General features: G+C 59.8%; 1 protein-coding gene across 2 annotated transcripts in view; it reads left to right on the top strand.

Annotated features, from left to right (window-relative positions):
- LOC139237839 (coiled-coil domain-containing protein AGAP005037-like) overlaps positions 1-21161 on the top strand; it is a 401711-nt gene that overhangs the window by 237683 nt on the left and 142867 nt on the right. The window lies entirely within an intron of this gene.

The raw sequence follows: 21161 nt of genomic DNA on the forward strand, positions 1-21161 counted from the left end.
AGTAGGAGAGGTTGGGGCAGTTGGAGAGCTGAGGGGCAGAAGGAGAGCTTGGGGCAGTAGGAGAACTTGGGGCAGTAGGAGAACTTGGGGGAGTAGAAGAGCTTGGGGGAGCAGGAGAGCTTGGGATAGTAGGTGAGCTTGTGAGAGTAGGAGAGCTGGGGGAGTAGGAGAGCTTGGGGGAGTAGGAGAGCTTGGGCGAGTAGGAGAGCTTGGGGGAGTCGGAGTGCTGGGGGAGTCAGAGAGCTGGTGGAGACGGAGAACTTGGGGCAGTCGGAGAGCTTGGCGCAGTAGGAGAGCTTGGGGCAGTAGTGAAGCTTGGGGCAGTAGGAGAGCTTGGGGCAGTAGGAGAGTTTGGGGCAGTAGGAGAGCTTGGGGAGTAGGAGAGCTTGGTGGAGTAGGAGAGCTTGAGGGAGTAGGAGAGCTTGGGGGAGTAGGAGAGCTTGGGGGAGTAGGAGAGCTTTGGGGAGTAGGAGAGCTTGGGGGAGTAGGAGAGCTTGGGGGAGTAGGAGAGCTTGGGGGAGTAGGAGATCTTGGGGGAGTAGGAGAGCTTGGGGGAGTAGGACAGCTTGGGGGAGTAGGAGAGCTTGGCGGGGTCGGAGAGCTTGGGTGAGTAGGAGTGATTGGGGGAGTAGGAGAGCTTGGGGGAGTAGGAGAGTTTGGGGCAGCAGGAGAGCTTGGGGCAGTCGGAGAGCTTGGGACAGTAGGAGAGTTTGGGGCAGTCAGAGAGTTTGGGGCAGTAGGAGAGCTTGGGTCAGTCGGAGAGCTTGGGGCAGTAGGAGAGCTGTGGGGCAGAAGGAGAGCTTGGGGCAGAAGGAGAGCTTGGGGCAGTAGGAGAGCTTGGGGCAGTAGGAGAACTTGAGGGAGTAGGAGAGCTTGGGGGAGTAGGAGAGCTTGGGGGAGTAGGAGAGCTTGGGGGAGTAGGAGAGCTTGGGGGAGTAGGACAGCTTAGGGGAGTAGGACAGCTTGGGGGAGTAGGACATCTTGGGGGAGTAGGAGAGCTTGGGGTGGTCGGAGAGTTTGGGACGGTAGCAGAGCTTGGGGAAGTAGAAGAGATTGGGGGAGTGGGAGAGATTGGGGGAGTAGGAGAGCTTCGGGGAGTAGGTGAGCTTAGGGGGAGTAGGTGAGCTGGGGGAGTAGGAGAGCTGGGTGGAGTAGGAGAGATTGAGGGAACAGGAGAGCTTGGGTGAGTAGGAGAACTTGGGGGAGTAGGAGAGCTTGGGGGAGTAGGAGAGCTTGGGGGAGTAGGAGAGCTTGGGGGAGTAGGAGAGCTTGGGGGAGCACGAGAGCTTAGGGGAGGAGGAGAGCTTGGGGGAGTAGGAGTGCTTGCGGGAGTAGGACAGCTTGGGGGAGTAGGACAGCTTGGGGGAGTAGGACAGCTTTGGGGAGTAGGAGAGCTTGGCGGGGTAGGAGAGCTTGGGTGAGTAGGAGAGATTGGGGGAGTAGGAGCGCTTGGGGGAGCAGGAGAGCTTGGGGCAGTTGGAGGGCTTGGGGCAGTCGGAGAGTTTGGGGCAGTAGGGGAGCTTGGGGCAGTAGGAGAGCTTGGGGCAGTAGGAGAGCTTGGGACAGTAGGAGAGCTGTGGGGCAGAAGGAGAGCTTGGGGCAGTTGGAGAGCTTGGGGCAGTAGGAGAGCTTGGGGCAGTAGGAGAGCGTGGGGCAGTAGGAGAGCTTGGGGGAGTAGGAGAGCTTGGGGGAGTAGGAGAGATTGGGGGAGTAGGAGAGATTGGGGGAGTAGGACAGCTTGGGGGAGTAGGAGAACTTGGGGGAGTAGGAGAGGTTGGGGAAGTAGGAGAACTTGGGGGAGTAGGAGAGCTTGGGGGAGTAGGAGAGCTTCGGGGAGTAGGAGAGCTTGGGGGAGTAGTTGAGCTTGGGGAGTAGGAGAGCTTGGGGGAGTAGGAGAGCTTGAGGGAGTAAGAGAGCTTGGGGGAGTAGGAGAGCTTGGGGTAGTAGGAGAGCTTGGGGGAGTAGCAGAGCTTGGGGGATTAGGAGAGCTTTGGGGAGGAGTTGGCCTTGGGGGAGTAGGAGAGCTTGGGGGAGTAGGAGAGCTTGGGGGAGTAGGAGAGCTTGGGGGAGTAGGAGAGCTTGGGGGAGTAGGAGAGCTTGGGGGAGTAGGAGAGCTTTGGGGAGTAGGACAGCTTGGGGGAGTAGACATCTTGGGGGAGTAGGAGAGCTTGGGGTGATCGTAGAGCTTGGGAGGGTAGGAGAGCTTGGGGGAGTAGCAGAGCTTGGGGGATTAGGAGATCTTGGGGGAGTAGTTGAGCTTGGGGCAGTAAGAGAGCTTGGGGCAATTGGAGAGCTGAGGGGCATAAGGAGAGCTTGGGGAAGGAGGAGAACTTGAGGCAGTAGGAGAACTTGGGGGAGTAGGAGAGCTTTGGGGAGCAGGAGAGCTTGGGGTAGTAGGTGAGCTTGGGAGAGTAGGAGAGCTGGGGGAGTAGGAGAGCTTGGGGGAGTAGGAGAGCTTGGGGGAGTAGGAGAGCTTGGGGGAGTCGGAGAGCTGGGGGCAGTAGGAGAGCTGTGGGGCAGAAGGAGAGCTTGGGGCAGAAGGAGAGCTTCGGGCAGTAGGAGAGCTTGGGGCAGTAGGAGAACTTGAGGGAGCAGGAGAGCTTGGGGGAGTAGGAGAGCTTGCGGGAGTAGGGGAGCTTGGGGGAGTAGGAGAGCTTGGGGGAGTAGGACAGCTTAGGGGAGTAGGACAGCTTGGGGGAGTAGGACATCTTGGGGGAGTAGGAGAGCTTGGGGTGGTCGGAGAGTTTGGGACGGTAGCAGAGCTTGGGGAAGTAGAAGAGATTGGGGGAGTGGGAGAGATTGGGGGAGTAGGAGAGCTTGGGGGAGTAGGTGAGCTTGGGGGAGTAGGTGAGCTGGGGGAGTAGGAGAGCTGGGGGGAGTAGGAGAGCTTGAGGGAATAGGAGAGCTTGGGGGAGTAGGAGAGCTTGGGGGAGTAGGAGAGCTTGGGGGAGTAGGAGAGCTTGGGGGAGCACGAGAGCTTGGGGGACGAGGAGAGCTTGGGGGAGTAGGAGTGCTTGCGGGAGTAGGACGGCTTGGGGGAGTAGGACAGCTTGGGGGAGTAGGACAGCTTTGGGGAGTAGGAGAGCTTGGCGGGGTAGGAGAGCTTGGGTGAGTAGGAGAGATTGGGGGAGTAGGAGAGCTTGGGGGAGTAGGAGAGCTTGGGGCAGTTGGAGGGCTTGGGGCAGTCGGAGAGTTTGGGGCAGTAGGGGAGCTTGGGGCAGTAGGAGAGCTTGGGGCAATAGGAGAGCTTGGGGCAGTAGGAGAGCTTGGGGCATTAGGAGAGCTTGGGGCAGTAGGAGAGCTTGGGGGAGTAGGAGAGCTTGGGGGAGTAGGAGAGCTTGGGGGAGTAGGAGAGATTGGGGGAGAAGGACAGCTTGCGGGAGTAGGAGAGCTTGGGGGAGTAGGTGTGCTTGGGGGAGTAGCAGAGCTTGGGGGATTAGGAGAGCTTGGGGGAGTAGTTGAGCTTGGGGGAGTAGGAGAGCTTGGGGGAGTAGGAGAGCTTGGGGGATTAGGGGAGCTTGGGGGAGTAGGAGAGCTTGGGGGAATAGGAGAGCTTGGGGGAGTAGGAGAGCTTGGGGTAGTAGGAGAGCTTGGGGGAGTAGGAGAGCTTGGGGGAGTAGGAGAGCTTGGGGGAGTAGACATCTTGGGGGAGTAGGAGAGCTTGGGGTGATCGTAGAGCTTGGGAGGGTAGGAGAGCTTGGGGGAGTCGGAGAGATTGGGGGAGTAGGAGAGATTGGGGGAGTAGGAGAGCTTGGGGGAGTAGGTGATCTTGGGGGAGTCGGAGAGCTGGGGGAGTCGGAGAGCTGCGGGAGTAGGAGAGCTTGGGGCAGTAAGAGAGATTGGGTAAGTCGGAGAGATTAGGGCAGTAGGACGGCTTGGGGCAGTAGGAGAGCTTGGGTCAGTAGGAGAGCTTGTGGAGAAGGAGAGCTTGGGGGAGTAGGAGAGCTTGAGGGAATAGGAGAGCTTGGGGGAGTTGGAGAGCTTGGGGGAGTAGGAGAGCTTGGGGGAGTAGGACAGCTTGGGGGAGCAGGAGAGCTTGGGGGAAGAGGAGAGCTTGGTGGAGTAGGAGAGCTTGGGGGAGTAGGAGAGCTTGGGGGAGTAGGAGAGCTTGGGGGAGTCGGAGAGCTTGGTTGAGTAGGAGAGCTTGGGGGAGTAGGAGAGCTTGGCGGAGTAGGAGAGCTTGGGGGAGTTGGTCAGCTTTGGGGAGTAGGAGAGCTTGGCGGGGTAGGAGAGCTTGGGTGAGTAGGAGAGATTGGTGGATTAGGAGAGCTTGGGTGGGTAGGAGAGCTTGGGGGAGTAGGAGAGCTTGGGGGAGTCGGAGAGCTTGGAGCAGTAGGAGGGCTTGGGGCAGTTGGAGGGCTTGGGGCAGTCAGGGAGTTTGGGGCAGTAGGACTGCTTGGGGCAGTAGGAGAGGTTGGGGCAGTTGGAGAGCTGAGGGGCAGAAGGAGAGCTTGGGGCAGTAGGAGAACTTGGGGCAGTAGGAGAATTTGGGGGAGTAGGAGAGCTTGGGGGAGCAGGAGAGCTTGGGATAGTAGGTGAGCTTGTGAGAGTAGGAGAGCTGGGGGAGTAGGAGAGCTTGGGGGAGTAGGAGAGCTTGGGCGAGTAGGAGAGCTTGGGGGAGTCGGAGAGCTGGGGGAGTCAGATAGCTGGTGGAGACGGAGAACTTGGGGCAGTCGGAGAGCTTGGCGCAGTAGGAGAGCTTGGGGCAGTAGTGAAGCTTGGGGCAGTAGGAGAGCTTGGGGCAGTAGGAGAGTTTGGGGCAGTAGGAGAGCTTGGGGAGTAGGAGAGCTTGGTGGAGTAGGAGAGCTTGAGGGAGTAGGAGAGCTTTGGGGAGTAGGAGAGCTTGGGGGAGTAGGAGAGCTTTGGGGAGTAGGAGAGCTTGGGGGAGTAGGAGAGCTTGTGGGAGTAGGAGAGCTTGGGGGAGTAGGAGATCTTGGGGGAGAAGGAGAGCTTGGGGGAGTAGGACAGCTTGGGGGAGTAGGAGAGTTTGGGGCAGCAGGAAAGCTTGGGGCAGTCGGAGAGCTTGGGACAGTAGGAGAGTTTGGGGCAGTCAGAGAGTTTGGGGCAGTAGGAGAGCTTGGGTCAGTCGGAGAGCTTGGGGCAGTAGGAGAGCTGTGGGGCAGAAGGAGAGCTTGGGGCAGAAGGAGAGCTTGGGGCAGTAGGAGAGCTTGGGGCAGTAGGAGAACTTGAAGGAGTAGGAGAGCTTGGGGGAGTAGGAGAGCTTGGGGGAGTAGGAGAGCTTGGGGGAGTAGGAGAGCTTGGGGGAGTAGGACAGCTTAGGGGAGTAGGACAGCTTGGGGGAGTAGGACATCTTGGGGGAGTAGGAGAGCTTGGGGTGGTCGGAGAGTTTGGGACGGTAGCAGAGCTTGGGGAAGTAGAAGAGATTGGGGGAGTGGGAGAGATTGGGGGAGTAGGAGTGCTTGGGGGAGTAGGTGAGCTTAGGGGGAGTAGGTGAGCTGGGGGAGTAGGAGAGCTGGGTGGAGTAGGAGAGATTGAGGGAGCAGGAGAGCTTGGGTGAGTAGGAGAACTTGGTGGAGTAGGAGAGCTTGGGGGAGTAGGAGAGCTTGGGGGAGTAGGAGAGCTTGGGGGAGTAGGAGAGCTTGGGGGAGCACGAGAGCTTAGGGGAGGAGGAGAGCTTGGGGGAGTAGGAGTGCTTGCGGGAGTAGGACAGCTTGGGGGAGTAGGACAGCTTGGGGGAGTAGGACAGCTTTGGGGAGTAGAAGAGCTTGGCGGGGTAGGAGAGCTTGGGTGAGTAGGAGAGATTGGGGGAGTAGGAGCGCTTGGGGGAGCAGGAGAGCTTGGGGCAGTTGGAGGGCTTGGGGCAGTCGGAGAGTTTGGGGCAGTAGGGGAGCTTGGGGCAGTAGGAGAGCTTGGGGCAGTAGGAGAGCTTGGGACAGTAGGAGAGCTGTGGGGCAGAAGGAGAGCTTGGGGCAGTTGGAGAGCTTGGGGCAGTAGGAGAGCTTGGGGCAGTAGGAGAGCGTGGGGCAGTAGGAGAGCTTGGGGGAGTAGGAGAGCTTGGGGGAGTAGGAGAGATTGGGGGAGTAGGAGAGATTGGGGGAGTAGGACAGCTTGGGGGAGTAGGAGAACTTGGGGGAGTAGGAGAGGTTGGGGGAGTAGGAGTACTTGGGGGAGTAGGAGAGCTTGGGGGAGTAGGAGAGCTTCGGGGAGTAGGAGAGCTTGGGGGAGTAGTTGAGCTTGGGGAGTAGGAGAGCTTGGGGGAGTAGGAGAGCTTGGGGTAGTAGGAGAGCTTGGGGGAGTAGCAGAGCTTGGGGGATTAGGAGAGCTTTGGGGAGGAGTTGGCCTTGGGGGAGTAGGAGAGCTTGGGGGAGTAGGAGAGCTTGGGGGAGTAGGGGAGCTTGGGGGAGTAGGAGAGCTTGGGGGAGTAGGAGAGCTTGGGGGAGTAGGAGAGCTTGGGGGAGTTGGAGGGCTTGGGGCAGTCGGAGAGTTTGGGGCAGTAGGGGAGCTTGGGGCAGTAGGAGAGCTTGGGGCAGTAGGAGAGCTTGGGACAGTAGGAGAGCTGTGGGGCAGAAGGAGAGCTTGGGGCAGTTGGAGAGCTTGGGGCAGTAGGAGAGCTTGGGGCAGTAGGAGAGCGTGGGGCAGTAGGAGAGCTTGGGGGAGTAGGAGAGCTTGGGGGAGTAGGAGAGATTGGGGGAGTAGGAGAGATTGGGGGAGTAGGACAGCTTGGGGGAGTAGGAGAACTTGGGGGAGTAGGAGAGGTTGGGGGAGTAGGAGTACTTGGGGGAGTAGGAGAGCTTGGGGGAGTAGGAGAGCTTCGGGGAGTAGGAGAGCTTGGGGGAGTAGTTGAGCTTGGGGAGTAGGAGAGCTTGGGGGAGTAGGAGAGCTTGAGGGAGTAAGAGAGCTTGGGGGAGTAGGAGAGCTTGGGGTAGTAGGAGAGCTTGGGGGAGTAGCAGAGCTTGGGGGATTAGGAGAGCTTTGGGGAGGAGTTGGCCTTGGGGGAGTAGGAGAGCTTGGGGGAGTAGGAGAGCTTGGGGGAGTAGGGGAGCTTGGGGGAGTAGGAGAGCTTGGGGGAGTAGGAGAGCTTGGGGGAGTAGGAGAGCTTGGGGGAGTAGGAGAGCTTGGGGGAGTAGGAGAGCTTTGGGGAGTAGGACAGCTTGGGGGAGTAGACATCTTGGGGGAGTAGGAGAGCTTGGGGTGATCGTAGAGCTTGGGAGGGTAGGAGAGGTTGGGGGAGTAGCAGAGCTTGGGGGATTAGGAGAGTTTGGGGGAGTAGTTGAGCTTGGGGCAGTAAGAGAGCTTGGGGCAATTGGAGAGCTGAGGGGCAGAAGGAGAGCTTGGGGAAGGAGGAGAACTTGAGGCAGTAGGAGAACTTGGGGGAGTAGGAGAGCTTTGGGGAGCAGGAGAGCTTGGGGTAGTAGGTGAGCTTGGGAGAGTAGGAGAGCTGGGGGAGTAGGAGAGCTTGGGGGAGTAGGAGAGCTTGGGGGAGTAGGAGAGCTTGGGGGAGTCGGAGAGCTGGGGGCAGTAGGAGAGCTGTGGGGCAGAAGGAGAGCTTGGGGCAGAAGGAGAGCTTAGGGCAGTAGGAGAGCTTGGGGCAGTAGGAGAACTTGAGGGAGCAGGAGAGCTTGGGGGAGTAGGAGAGCTTGCGGGAGTAGGGGAGCTTGGGGGAGTAGGAGAGCTTGGGGGAGTAGGACAGCTTAGGGGAGTAGGACAGCTTGGGGGAGTAGGACATCTTGGGGGAGTAGGAGAGCTTGGGGTGGTCGGAGAGTTTGGGACGGTAGCAGAGCTTGGGGAAGTAGAAGAGATTGGGGGAGTGGGAGAGATTGGGGGAGTAGGAGAGCTTGGGGGAGTAGGTGAGCTTGGGGGAGTAGGTGAGCTGGGGGAGTAGGAGAGCTGGGGGGAGTAGGAGAGCTTGAGGGAATAGGAGAGCTTGGGGGAGTAGGAGAGCTTGGGGGAGTAGGAGAGCTTGGGGTGATCGTAGAGCTTGGGAGGGTAGGAGAGCTTGGGGGAGTCGGAGAGATTGGGGGAGTAGGAGAGCTTGGGGGACGAGGAGAGCTTGGGGGAGTAGGAGTGCTTGCGGGAGTAGGACGGCTTGGGGGAGTAGGAGAGCTTGGGGGAGTAGACATCTTGGGGGAGTAGGAGAGCTTGGGGTGATCGTAGAGCTTGGGAGGGTAGGAGAGCTTGGGGGAGTCGGAGAGATTGGGGGAGTAGGAGAGATTGGGGGAGTAGGAGAGCTTGGGGGAGTAGGTGATCTTGGGGGAGTCGGAGAGCTGGGGGAGTCGGAGAGCTGCGGGAGTAGGAGAGCTTGGGGCAGTAAGAGAGATTGGGTAAGTCGGAGAGATTAGGGCAGTAGGACGGCTTGGGGCAGTAGGATGGCTTGGGGCAGTAGGAGAGTTTGGGGCAGTAGGAGAGCTTGGGGCAGTCAGAGAGTTTGGGGAAGTAGGAGAGCTTGTGGCAGTACGAGAGCTAGGGGCAGTTGGAGAGCTTGGGACAGTAGGAGAGCTGTGGGTCAGAAGGAGAGCTTGGGGCAGTAGGAGAGCTTGGGGCAGTCGGAGAGCTTGGGGCAGTAGGAGAGCTTGGGGGAGTAGGAGAGATTGCGGGAGTAGGAGAGCTTGGGGGAGTAGGAGAGCTTGGGGGAGTAGGAGAGGTTGGCGGGGTAGGAGAGCTTGGGGGAGTAGGAGAGATTGGGGGAGTAGGAGAGCTTGGGGGAGTAGGAGAGCTTGGGGGAGTAGGAGAGCTTGGGGGAGTCGGAGAGCTGGGGGAGTCGGAGAGCTGGTGGAGATGGAGAGCTTGGGGCAGTCGGAGAGATTGGCGCAGTGGGGGAGCTTGGGGCAGTAGGGGAGTTTGGGGCAGTAGGAGAGCTTGGGGCAGTCGGAGAGCTTGGGTCAGTAGGAGAGCTTGTGGAGAAGGAGAGCTTGGGGGAGTAGGAGAGCTTGAGGGAATAGGAGAGTTGGGGGAGTTGGAGAGCTTGGGGAGCAGAAGAGCTTGGGAGTAGTAGATGAGCTTGGGGGAGTAGGAGAGCTGGGGGAGTAGGAGAGCTTGTGGGAGTAGGACAGCTTGGGGGAGTAGGACAGCTTTGGGGAGTAGGAGAGCTTGGCGGAGTAGGAGAGCTTGGGTGAGTAGTAGAGATTGGGGGCGTAGGATAGCTTGGGGGAGTAGGAGAGCTTGGGGGAGTCGGAGAGCTGGGGGAGTCGGATGGCTGGGGGAGTAGGAGACCTTTTGGCAGTAAGAGAGCTTGGGGCAGTCGGAGAGCTTGGGGCAGTAGGAGAGCTGTGGGGCAGAAGGAGAACTTGGGGCACTCGGAGAGCTTGGGACAGTAGGAGAGCTTGGGGCTGTAGGTGAGCTTGGGGTAGTAGGAGAGATTGGGTGAGGAGGAGAGATTGGGGGAGTAGGAGAGCTTGGGGGAGTAGGAGAGCTTGGGGGAGTAGTAGAGCTTGGGGGAGTCAGAGAATTGGGGGAGTCGGAGAGCTGCGGGAGTAGGAGAGCTTGGGGCAGTAAGAGAGCTTGGGGAAGTCGGAGAACTTGGGGCAGTAGGAGGGCTTGGGGCAGTAGGAGGGCTTGGGGCAGTAGGAGAGTTTGGGGCAGTAGGAGAGCTTGGAACAGTCAGAGAGTTTGGGGAAGTAGGAGAGCTTGGGGCAGTAGGAGAGCTTGGGGCAATAGGAGAGCTTGGGACAGTCGGAGAGCTGTGGGTCAGAAGGAGAGCTTGGGGCAGTAGGAGAGCTTGGGGCAGTAGGAGAGCTTGGGTAAGTCGGAGAGCTTGGGGGTGTAGGAGAGATTGCGGGAGTTGGAGAGCTTGGGGGAGTAGGAGAGCTTGGGGGAGTAAGAGAGCTTGGGGGAGTAAGAGAGCTTGGGGGAGTCGGAGAGCTGGGGGAGTCGGAGAGCTGGTGGAGAAGGACAGCTTGGGGCAGTCGGAGAGCTTGGCTCAGAAGGAGAGCTTGGGGCAGTAGGGGAGCTTGGGGCACTAGGAGAGCTTGGGGCAGTAGGAGAGCTTGGGGCAGTCGGAGAGATTGTGGAGTAGGAGAGCTTGGGGGAGTAGCAGAGATTGGGGGCGTAGGACAGCTTGGGGGAGTAGGATAGCTTGGGGGAGTCGGAGAGCTGGGGGAGTCGGAGAACTGGGGGAGTCGGAGAGCTGGTGGAGAAGGACAGCTTGGGCAGTCGGAGAGCTTGGCGCAGTAGGAGAGCTTGGGGCAGTAGGGGAGCTTGGGGCAGTAGGAGAGCTTGGGGCAGTAGGAGAGCTTGGGGCAGTCGGAGAGCTTGTGGAGTAGGAGAGCTTGGGGGAGTAGGAGAGCTTGGGGCAGTAGGAGAGCTTGGGGGAGTAGAGAGCTTGGCGGGGTAGGAGAGCTTGGGGGAGTAGGAGAGATTGGGGGAGTAGGAGAGCTTGGGGGAGTAGGAGAGCTTGTGGGAGTAGGAGAGCTTGGGGCAGTCGGAGAGCTTGTAGAGTAGGAGAGCTTGGGGGAGTAGGGGAGCTTGAGGGAATAGGAGAGCTTGGGGGAGTAGGAGAGCTTTGGGGGAGTAGGAGAGCTTGGGGGAGTAGGAGAGCTTGGGGGAGTAGGAGAGCTTGGGAGAGTACGAGAGCTTGGGGAGTAGGAGAGCTTGGGGGAGTAGGAGAGCTTGGGGGAGTAGGAGAGCTTGGGGGAGTAGGGGAGCTTGGGGGAGAAGGAGAGCTTGGGGGAGCAGGAGAGCTTGGGGGAGCAGGAGAGCTTGGGGGAGCAGGAGAGCTTGGGGGAGTAGGAGACCTTGGGGGAGTAGGAGAGCTTGGGGGAGTCGGAGAGCTTGAGGGAGTAGGAGAGCTTGGGGCAGTAGGAGAGTTTGGGGCAGTCAGAGAGTTTGGGGCAGTAGGAGAGCTTGGGGCAGTAGGAGTGCTTGGGGGAGTAGGAAAGCTGTGGGGCAGAAGGAGAGCTTGGGGCAGTAGGAGAGGTTGGGGCAGTAGGAGAGCTTGGGGCAGTAGTAGAACTTGGGGGAGTAGGAGAGCTTGGGAGAGTAGGAGAGCTTGGGAGAGTAGGAGAGCTTAGGGAAGTAGGAGAGCTTGGGGGAGTAGGAGAGCTTGGGGGAGTTGGAAAGCTTGAGGGAGTAGGACAGCTTGGGGGAGTCGGACATCTTGGGGGAGTAGGAGAGCTTGGGGTGGTCGGAGAGGTTGGGAGGGTAGGAGAGCTTGGGGGAGTAGGAGAGTTTGGGGGAGTAGGAGAGATTGGGGGAGTAGGAGAGCTTGGGGGAGTAGGTGAGCTTGGGGGAGTAGGAGAGCTGGGGGAGTAGGAGAGCTTGGGGGAGTAGGAGAGCTTGAGGGATTAGGAGAGCTTGGGGGAGTAGGACAGCTTGGGGGAGTAGGACAGCTTTGGGGAGTAGGAGAGCTTGACGGAGTAGGAGAGCTTGGGTGAGTAGGAGAGATTGGGGGAGTAGGAGAGCTTGGGGGAGTAGGAGAGTTTGGGGGAGTAGGAGAGCTTGGGGGAGTCGGAGAGCTGGGGGAGTCGGAGAGCTGGGGGAGTAGGAGAGCTTGGGGCAGTCAGAGAGCTTGGGGCAGTAGGAGGGCTTGGGGCAGTAGGAGAGATTGGGTGAGTAGGAGAGATTGGGGGAGTAGGAGAGCTTGGGGGAGTAGGAGAGCTTGGGGGAGTAGTAGAGCTTGGGGGAGTCGGAGAATTGGGGGAGTCGGAGAGCTGCGGGAGTAGGAGAGCTTGGGGAAGTAAGAGAGCTTGGGGAAGTCGGAGAACTTGGGGCAGTAGGAGGGCTTGGGGCAGTAGGAGGGCTTGGGGCAGTAGGAGAGTTTGGGGCAGTAGTAGAACTTGGGGGAGTAGGAGAGCTTGGGAGAGTAGGAGAGCTTGGGGGAGTAGGAGAGCTTAGGGAAGTAGGAGAGCTTGGGGGAGTAGGAGAGCTTGGGGGAGTAGGACAGCTTGGGGGAGTAGGACAGCTTGGGGGAGTCGGACATCTTGGGGGAGTAGGAGAGCTTGGGGTGGTCGGAGAGGTTGGGAGTGTAGGAAAGCTTGGGGGAGTAGGAGAGTTTGGGGGAGTAGGAGAGATTGGGGGAGTAGGAGAGCTTGGGGGAGTAGGTGAGCTTGGGGGAGTAGGAGAGCTGGGGGAGTAGGAAAGCTTGGGGGAGTAGGAGAGCTTGAGGGATTAGGAGAGCTTGGGGGAGTAGGACAGCTTGGGGGAGTAGGACAGCTTTGGGGAGTAGGAGAGCTTGACGGAGTAGGAGAGCTTGGGTGAGTAGGAGAGATTGGGGGAGTAGGAGAGCTTGGGGGAGTAGGAGAGTTTGGGGGAGTAGGAGAGCTTGGGGGAGTCGGAGAGCTGGGGGAGTCGGAGAGCTGGGGGAGTAGGAGAGCTTGGGGCAGTCAGAGAGCTTGGGGCAGTAGGAGGGCTTGGGGCAGTAGGAGAGCTGTGGGGCAGAAGGAGAGCTTGGGGCAGTAGGAGAGCATGGGGCAGTCGAAGAGCTTGGGGCAGTAGGAGAACTTGGGGGAGTGGGAGAAATTGGGGGAGTAGGACAGCTTGGGGGAGTATTAGAGCTTGGGGGAGTAGGAGAGCTTGGGGGAGCAGGAGAGCTTGGTGGAGTAGGAGAGCTTGGGGGAGTAGGAGAGCTTGGGGGAGTAGGAGAGCTTGGGGGAGCACGAGAGCTTGGGGGAGGAGGAGAGCTTGGGGGAGTAGGAGTGCTTGCGGGAGTAGGACAGCTTGGGGGAGAAGGACAGCTTGGGGGAGTAGGACAGCTTTGGGGAGTAGGAGAGCTTGTCGGGGTAGGAGAGCTTGGGTGAGTAGGAGAGATTGGGGGAGTAGGAGAGCTTGAGGGAGTAGGAGAGCTTGGGGCAGTTGGAGGGCTTGGGGCAGTCGGAGAATTTGGGGCAGTAGGGGAGCTTGGGGCAGTAGGAGAGCTTGGGGCAGTAGGAGAGCTTGGGACAGTAGGAGAGCTGTGGGGCAGAAGGAGAGCTTGGGGCATTAGGAGAGCTTGGGGCAGTAGGAGAGCTTGGGGCAGTAGGAGAGCTTGGGGGAGTAGGAGAGCTTGGGGGAGTAGGAGAGCTTGGGGGAGTAGGAGAGATTGGGGGAGTAGGACAGCTTGGGGGAGTAGGAGAGCTTGGGGGAGTAGGAGAGCTTGGGGGAGTAGGAGAACTTGGGGGAGTAGGAGAGCTTGGGGGAGTAGGAGAGCTTCGGGGAGTAGGAGAGCTTGGGGGAGTAGTTGAGCTGGTGGAGACGGAGAACTTGGGGCAGTCGGAGAGCTTGGCGCAGTAGGAGAGCTTGGGGCAGTAGTGAAGCTTGGGGCAGTAGGAGAGCTTGGGGCAGTAGGAGAGTTTGGGGCAGTAGGAGAGCTTGGGGAGCAGGAGAGCTTGGTGGAGTAGGAGAGCTTGAGGGAGTAGGAGAGCTTGGGGGAGTAGGAGAGCTTGGGGGAGTAGGAGAGCTTTGGGGAGTAGGAGAGCTTGGGGGAGTAGGAGAGCTTGGGGGAGTAGGAGAGCTTGGGGGGGTAGGACATCTTGGGGGAGTAGGAGAGCTTGGGGGAGTAGGACAGCTTGGGGGCGTAGGAGAGCTTGGCGGGGTAGGAGAGCTTGGGGGAGTAGCAGAGCCTGGGGGATTAGGAGAGCTTGGAGGAGTAGTTGAGCTTGTGGGAGTAGGAGAGCTTGGGGGAGTAGGAGAGCTTGGGGGAGTAGGACATCTTGGGGGAGTAGGAGAGCTAGGGGCGGTCGGAGAGCTTGGGAGGGTAGGAGAGCTTGGGGGAGTAGGAGAGTTTGGGGGAGTAGGAGAAATTCGGGGAGTCGGAGAGCTTGGGGGAGTAGCTGAGCTTGGGGGAGTAGGAGAGCTGGGGGAGTAGGAGAGCTTGGGGGAGTAGGAGAGCTTGAGGGAGTAGGAGAGCTTGGGGGAGTAGGAGAGCTTGGGGGAGTAGGAGAGCTTGGGGGAATAGGAGAGCTTGGGGGAGTAGGAGAGCTTGGGGGAGTCGGAGAGCTTGGTTGAGTAGGAGAGCTTGGGGGAGTAGGAGAGCTTGGCGGAGTAGGAGAGGTTGGGGGAGTTGGGCAGCTTTGGGGAGTAGGAGAGCTTGGCGGGGTAGGAGATCTTGGGTGAGTAGGAGAGTTTGGGGGATTAGGAGAGCATGGGTGGGTAGGAGAGCTTGGGGGAGTAGGAGAGCTTGGGGGAGTCGGAGAGCTTGGAGCAGTAGGAGGGCTTGGAGCAGTTGGAGGGCTTGGGGCTGTCAGGGAGTTTGGGGCAGTAGGACTGCTTGGGGCAGTAGGTGAGCTTGGGGCAGTTGGAGAGCTGAGGGGCAGAAGGAGAGCTTGGGGCAGTAGGAGAACTTGGGGCAGTAGGAGAATTTGGGGAGTAGGAGAGCTTGGGGGAGCAGGAGAGCTTGTGATAGTAGGTGAGCTTGTGAGAGTAGGAGAGCTGGGGGAATAGGAGAGCTTGGGGGAGTAGGAGAGCTTGGGGGAGTAGGAGAGCTTGGGGGAGTCGGAGAGCTGGGGGAGTCAGAGAGCTGGTGGAGACGGAGAACTTGGGGCAGTCGGAGAGCTTGGCGCAGTAGGAGAGCTTGGGGCAGTAGTGAAGCTTGGGGCAGTAGGAGAGCTTGGGGCAGTAGGAGAGTTTGGGGCAGTAGGAGAGCTTGGGGAGTAGGAGAGCTTGGTGGAGTAGGAGAGCTTGAGGGAGTAGGAGAGCTTGGGGGAGTAGGAGAGCTTGGGGGAGTAGGAGAGCTTTGGGGAGTAGGAGAGCTTGGGGGAGTAGGAGAGCTTGGGGGAGTAGGACATCTTGGGGGAGTAGGAGAGCTTGGGGTGGTCGGAGAGTTTGGGACGGTAGCAGAGCTTGGGGAAGTAGAAGAGATTGGGGGAGTGGGAGAGATTGGGGGAGTAGGAGAGCTTGGGGGAGTAGGTGAGCTTGGGGGAGTAGGTGAGCTGGGGGAGTAGGAGAGCTGGGGGGAGTAGGAGAGCTTGAGGGAGTAGGAGAGCTTGGGGGAGTAGGAGAACTTGAGGGAGTAGGAGAGCTTGGGGGAGTAGGAGAGCTTGGGGGAGTAGGAGAGCTTGGGGGAGTAGGAGAGCTTGGGGGAGCACGAGAGCTTGGGGGACGAGGAGAGCTTGGGGGAGTAGGAGTGCTTGCGGGAGTAGGACAGCTTGGGGGAGTCGGACAGCTTGGGGGAGTAGGACAGCTTTGGGAAGTAGGAGAGCTTGGCGGGGTAGGAGAGCTTGGGTGAGTAGGAGAGATTGGGGGAGTAGGAGAGCTTGGGGGAGTAGGAGAGCTTGGGGCAGTTGGAGGGCTTGGGGCAGTCGGAGAGTTTGGGGCAGTAGGGGAGCTTGGGGCAGTAGGAGAGCTTGGGGCAATAGGAGAGCTTGGGGCAGTAGGAGAGCTTGGGGCATTAGGAGAGCTTGGGGCAGTAGGAGAGCTTTGGGGAGTAGGAGAGCTTGGGGGAGTAGGAGAGCTTGGGGGAGTAGGAGAGCTTGGGGCAGTTGGAGGGCTTGGGGCAGTCGGAGAGTTTGGGGCAGTAGGGGAGCTTGGGGCAGTAGGAGAGCTTGGGGCAGTAGGAGAGCTTGGGACAGTAGGAGAGCTGTGGGGCAGAAGGAGAGCTTGGGGCAGTTGGAGAGCTTGGGGCTGTAGGAGAGCTTGGGGCAGTAGGAGAGCGTGGGGCAGTAGGAGAGCTTGGGGGAGTAGGAGAGCTTGGGGGAGCAGGAGAGATTGGGGGAGTAGGAGAGATTGGGGGAGTAGGACAGCTTGGGGGAGTAGGAGAACTTGGGGGAGGAGGAGAGGTTGGGGGAGTAGTTGAGCTTGGGGAGTAGGAGAGCTTGGGGGAGTAGGAGAGCTTGAGGGAGTAGGAGAGCTTGGGGCAGTAGGAGTGCTTGGGGTAGTAGGAGAGCTTGGGGGAGTAGCAGAGCTTGGGGGATTAGGAGAGCTTTGGGGAGGAGTTGTCCTTGGGGGAGTAGAAGAGCTTGGGGGAGTAGGAGAGCTTGGGGGAGTAGGGGAGCTTGGGGGAGTAGGAGAGCTTGGGGGAGTAGGAGAGCTTGGGGGAGTAGGAGAGCTTGGGGGAGTAGGAGAGCTTGGGGGAGTAAGAGAGCTTTGGGGAGTAGGACAGCTTGGGGGAGTAGACATGTTGGGGGAGTAGGAGAGCTTGGGGTGATCGTAGAGCTTGGGAGGGTAGGAGAGCTTGGGGGAGTAGCAGAGCTTGGGGGATTAGGAGAGCTTGGGGGAGTAGTTGAGCTTGGGGGAGTAGGAGAGCTTGGGGCAATTGGAGAGCTGAGGGGCAGAAGGAGAGCTTGGGGAAGGAGGAGAACTTGAGGCAGTAGGAGAACTTGGGGGAGTAGGAGAGCTTGGGGGAGCAGGAGAGCTTGGGGTAGTAGGTGAGCTTGGGAGAGTAGGAGAGCTGGGGGAGTAGGAGAGATTGGGGGAGTAGGAGAGCTTGGGGGAGTAGGAGAGCTTGGGGGAGTCGGAGAGCTGGGGGCAGTAGGAGAGCTGTGGGGCAGAAGGAGAGCTTGGGGCAGAAGGAGAGCTTGGGGCAGTAGGAGAGCTTGGGGCAGTAGGAGAACTTGAGGGAGTAGGAGAGCTTGGGGGAGTAGGAGAGCTTGCGGGAGTAGGAGAGCTTGGGGGAGTAGGAGAGCTTGGGGGAGTAGGACAGCTTAGGGGAGTAGGACAGCTTGGGGGAGTAGGACATCTTGGGGGAGTAGGAGAGCTTGGGGTGGTCGGTGAGTTTGGGACGGTAGCAGAGCTTGGGGAAGTAGAAGAGATTGGGGGAGTGGGAGAGATTGGGGGAGCAGGAGAGCTTGGGGGAGTAGGTGAGCTTGGGGGAGTAGGTGAGCTGGGGGAGTAGGAGAGCTGGGGGGAGTAGGAGAGCTTGAGGGAGTAGGAGAGCTTGGGGGAGTAGGAGAACTTGAGGGAGTAGGAGAGCTTGGGGGAGTAGGAGAGCTTGGGGGAGTAGGAGAGCTTGGGGGAGTAGGAGAGCTTAGGGGAGCACGAGAGCTTGGGGGACGAGGAGAGCTTGGGGGAGTAGGAGTGCTTGCGGGAGTAGGACAGCTTGGGGGAGTCGGACAGCTTGGGGGAGTAGGACAGCTTTGGGGAGTAGGAGAGCTTGGCGGGGTAGGAGAGCTTGGGTGAGTAGGAGAGATTGGGGGAGTAGGAGAGCTTGGGGGAGTAGGAGAGCTTGGGGCAGTTGGAGGGCTTGGGGCAGTCGGAGAGTTTGGGGCAGTAGGGGAGCTTGGGGCAGTAGGAGAGCTTGGGGCAATAGGAGAGCTTGGGGCAGTAGGAGAGCTTGGGGCATTAGGAGAGCTTGGGGCAGTAGGAGAGCTTGGGGGAGTAGGAGAGCTTGGGGGAGTAGGAGAGCTTGGGGGAGCAGGAGAGATTGGGGGAGTAGGACAGCTTGCGGGAGTAGGAGAGCTGGGGGGAGTAGGAGAGCTTGGGGGAGTAGCAGAACTTGGGGGAGTAGGAGATCTTGGGGGAGTAGGAGAGCTTCGGGGAGCAGGAGAGCTTGGGGGAGTAGTTGAGCTTGGGAGTAGGAGAGCTTGGCGGAGTAGGAGAGCTTGAGGGAGTAGGAGAGCTTGGGGGAGTAGAAGGGCTTGGGGTAGTAGGTGTGCTTGGGGGAGTAGCAGTGCTTGGGGGATTAGGAGAGCTTGGGGGAGTAGTTGAGCTTGGGGGAGTAGGAGAGCTTGGGGGAGTAGGAGAGCTTGGGGGAGTAGGGGAGCTTGGGGGAGTAGGAGAGCTTGGGGGAATAGGAGAGCTTGGGGGAGTAGGAGAGCTTGGGGGAGTAGGAGAGCTTGGGGGAGTAGAAGAGCTTGGGGGAGTAGGAGAGCTTGTGGGAGTAGGAGAGCTTGGGGGAGTAGACATCTTGGGGGAGTAGGAGAGCTTGGGGTGATCGTAGAGCTTGGGAGGGTAGGAGAGCTTGGGGGAGTCGGAGAGATTGGGGGAGTAGGAGAGATTGGGGGAGTAGGAGAGCTTGGGGGAGTAGGTGATCTTGGGGGAGTCGGAGAGCTGGGGGAGTCGGAGAGCTGCGGGAGTAGGAGAGCTTGGGGCAGTAAGAGAGCTTGGGTAAGTCGGAGAGCTTGGGGCAGTAGGAGGGCTTGGGGCAGTAGGATGGCTTGGGGCAGTAGGAGAGTTTGGGGCAGTAGGAGAGCTTGGGGCAGTCAGAGAGTTTGGGGAAGTAGGAGAGCTTGTGGCAGTACGAGAGCTTGGGGCAGTAGGAGAGCTTGGGACAGTAGGAGAGCTGTGGGTCAGAAGGAGAGCTTGGGGCAGTAGGAGAGCTTGGGGCAGTCGGAGAGCTTGGGGCAGTAGGAGAGCTTGGGGGAGTAGGAGAGATTGCGGGAGTAGGAGAGGTTGGCGGGGTAGGAGAGCTTGGGGGAGTAGGAGAGATTGGGGGAGTAGGAGAGCTTGGGGGAGTAGGAGAGCTTGGGGGAGTAGGAGAGCTTGGGGAAGTCGGAGAGCTGGGGGAGTCGGAGAGCTGGTGGAGAAGGAGAGCTTGGGGCAGTCGGAGAGATTGGCGCAGTGGGAAAGCTTGGGGCAGTAGGGGAGCTTGGGGCAGTAGGAGAGCTTGGGGGAGTTGGAGAGCTTGGGGGAGTAGGAGAGCTTGGGGGAGTAGGACAGCTTGGGGGAGCAGGAGAGCTTGGGGGAAGAGGAGAGCTTGGTGGAGTAGGAGAGCTTGGGGGAGTAGGAGAGCTTGGGGGAGTAGGAGAGCTTGGGGGAGTCGGAGAGCTTGGTTGAGTAGGAGAGCTTGGGGGAGTAGGAGAGCTTGGCGGAGTAGGAGAGCTTGGGGGAGTTGGGCAGCTTTGGGGAGTAGGAGAGCTTGGCGGGGTAGGAGAGCTTGGGTGAGTAGGAGAGATTGGGGGATTAGGAGAGCTTGGGTGGGTAGGAGAGCTTGGGGGAGTAGGAGAGCTTGGGGGAGTCGGAGAGCTTGGAGCAGTAGGAGGGCTTGGGGCAGTTGGAGGGCTTGGGGCAGTCAGGGAGTTTGGGGCAGTAGGACTGCTTGGGGCAGTAGGAGAGGTTGGGGCAGTTGGAGAGCTGAGGGGCAGAAGGAGAGTTTGGGGCAGTAGGAGAACTTGGGGCAGTAGGAGAACTTGGGGGAGTAGGAGAGCTTGGGGGAGCAGGAGAGCTTGGGATAGTAGGTGAGCTTGTGAGAGTAGGAGAGCTGGGGGAGTAGGAGAGCTTGGGGGAGTAGGAGAGCTTGGGCGAGTAGGAGAGCTTGGGGGAGTCGGAGAGCTGGGGGAGTCAGAGAGCTGGTGGAGACGGAGAACTTGGGGCAGTCGGAGAGCTTGGCGCAGTAGGAGAGCTTGGGGCAGTAGTGAAGCTTGGGGCAGTAGGAGAGCTTGGGGCAGTAGGAGAGTTTGGGGCAGTAGGAGAGCTTGGGGAGTAGGAGAGCTTGGTGGAGTAGGAGAGCTTGAGGGAGTAGGAGAGCTTGGGGGAGTAGGAGAGCTTGGGGGAGTAGGAGAGCTTTGGGGAGTAGGAGAGCTTGGGGGAGTAGGAGAGCTTGGGGAGTAGGAGAGCTTGGGGGAGTAGGAGATCTTGGGGGAGTAGGAGAGCTTGGGGGAGTAGGACAGCTTGGGGGAGTAGGAGAGCTTGGCGGGGTCGGAGAGCTTGGGTGAGTAGGAGTGATTGGGGGAGTAGGAGAGCTTGGGGGAGTAGGAGAGTTTGGGGCAGCAGGAGAGCTTGGGGCAGTCGGAGAGCTTGGGACAGTGGGAGAGTTTGGGGCAGTCAGAGAGTTTGGGGCAGTAGGAGAGCTTGGGTCAGTCGGAGAGCTTGGGGCAGTAGGAGAGCTGTGGGGCAGAAGGAGAGCTTGGGGCAGAAGGAGAGCTTGGGGCAGTAGGAGAGCTTGGGGCAGTAGGAGAACTTGAGGGAGTAGGAGAGCTTGGGGGAGTAGGAGAGCTTGGGGGAGTAGGAGAGCTTGGGGGAGTAGGAGAGCTTGGGGGAGTAGGACAGCTTAGGGGAGTAGGACAGCTTGGGGGAGTAGGACATCTTGGGGGAGTAGGAGAGCTTGGGGTGGTCGGAGAGTTTGGGACGGTAGCAGAGCTTGGGGAAGTAGAAGAGATTGGGGGAGTGGGAGAGATTGGGGGAGTAGGAGAGCTAGCGGGAGTAGGTGAGCTTAGGGGGAGTAGGTGAGCTGGGGGAGTAGGAGAGCTGGGTGGAGTAGGAGAGATTGAGGGAGCAGGAGAGCTTGGGTGAGTAGGAGAACTTGGGGGAGTAGGAGAGCTTGGGGGAGTAGGAGAGCTTGGGGGAGTAGGAGAGCTTGGGGGAGTAGGAGAGCTTGGGGGAGCACGAGAGCTTAGGGGAGGAGGAGAGCTTGGGGGAGTAGGAGTGCTTGCGGGAGTAGGACAGCTTGGGGGAGTAGGACAGCTTGGGGGAGTAGGACAGCTTTGGGGAGTAGGAGAGCTTGGCGGGGTAGGAGAGCTTGGGTGAGTAGGAGAGATTGGGGGAGTAGGAGCGCTTGGGGGAGCAGGAGAGCTTGGGGCAGTTGGAGGGCTTGGGGCAGTCGGAGAGTTTGGGGCAGTAGGGGAGCTTGGGGCAGTAGGAGAGCTTGGGGCAGTAGGAGAGCTTGGGACAGTAGGAGAGCTGTGGGGCAGAAGGAGAGCTTGGGGCAGTTGGAGAGCTTGGGGCAGTAGGAGAGCTTGGGGCAGTAGGAGAGCGTGGGGCAGTAGGAGAGCTTGGGGGAGTAGGAGAGCTTGGGGGAGTAGGAGAGATTGGGGGAGTAGGAGAGATTGGGGGAGTAGGACAGCTTGGGGGAGTAGGAGAACTTGGGGGAGTAGGAGAGGTTGGGGAAGTAGGAGAACTTGGGGGAGTAGGAGAGCTTGGGGGAGTAGGAGAGCTTCGGGGAGTAGGAGAGCTTGGGGGAGTAGTTGAGCTTGGGGAGTAGGAGAGCTTGGGGGAGTAGGAGAGCTTGAGGGAGTAAGAGAGCTTGGGGGAGTAGGAGAGCTTGGGGTAGTAGGAGAGCTTGGGGGAGTAGCAGAGCTTGGGGGATTAGGAGAGCTTTGGGGAGGAGTTGGCCTTGGGGGAGTAGGAGAGCTTGGGGGAGTAGGAGAGCTTGGGGGAGTAGGAGAGCTTGGGGGAGTAGGAGAGCTTGGGGGAGTAGGAGAGCTTGGGGGAGTAGGAGAGCTTTGGGGAGTAGGACAGCTTGGGGGAGTAGACATCTTGGGGGAGTAGGAGAGCTTGGGGTGATCGTAGAGCTTGGGAGGGTAGGAGAGCTTGGGGGAGTAGCAGAGCTTGGGGGATTAGGAGAGCTTGGGGGAGTAGTTGAGCTTGGGGCAGTAAGAGAGCTTGGGGCAATTGGAGAGCTGAGGGGCATAAGGAGA

Source organism: Pristiophorus japonicus, chromosome 24, assembly GCF_044704955.1.
Source record: "Pristiophorus japonicus isolate sPriJap1 chromosome 24, sPriJap1.hap1, whole genome shotgun sequence".
Taxonomy (NCBI): Eukaryota; Metazoa; Chordata; class Chondrichthyes; family Pristiophoridae; genus Pristiophorus; species Pristiophorus japonicus.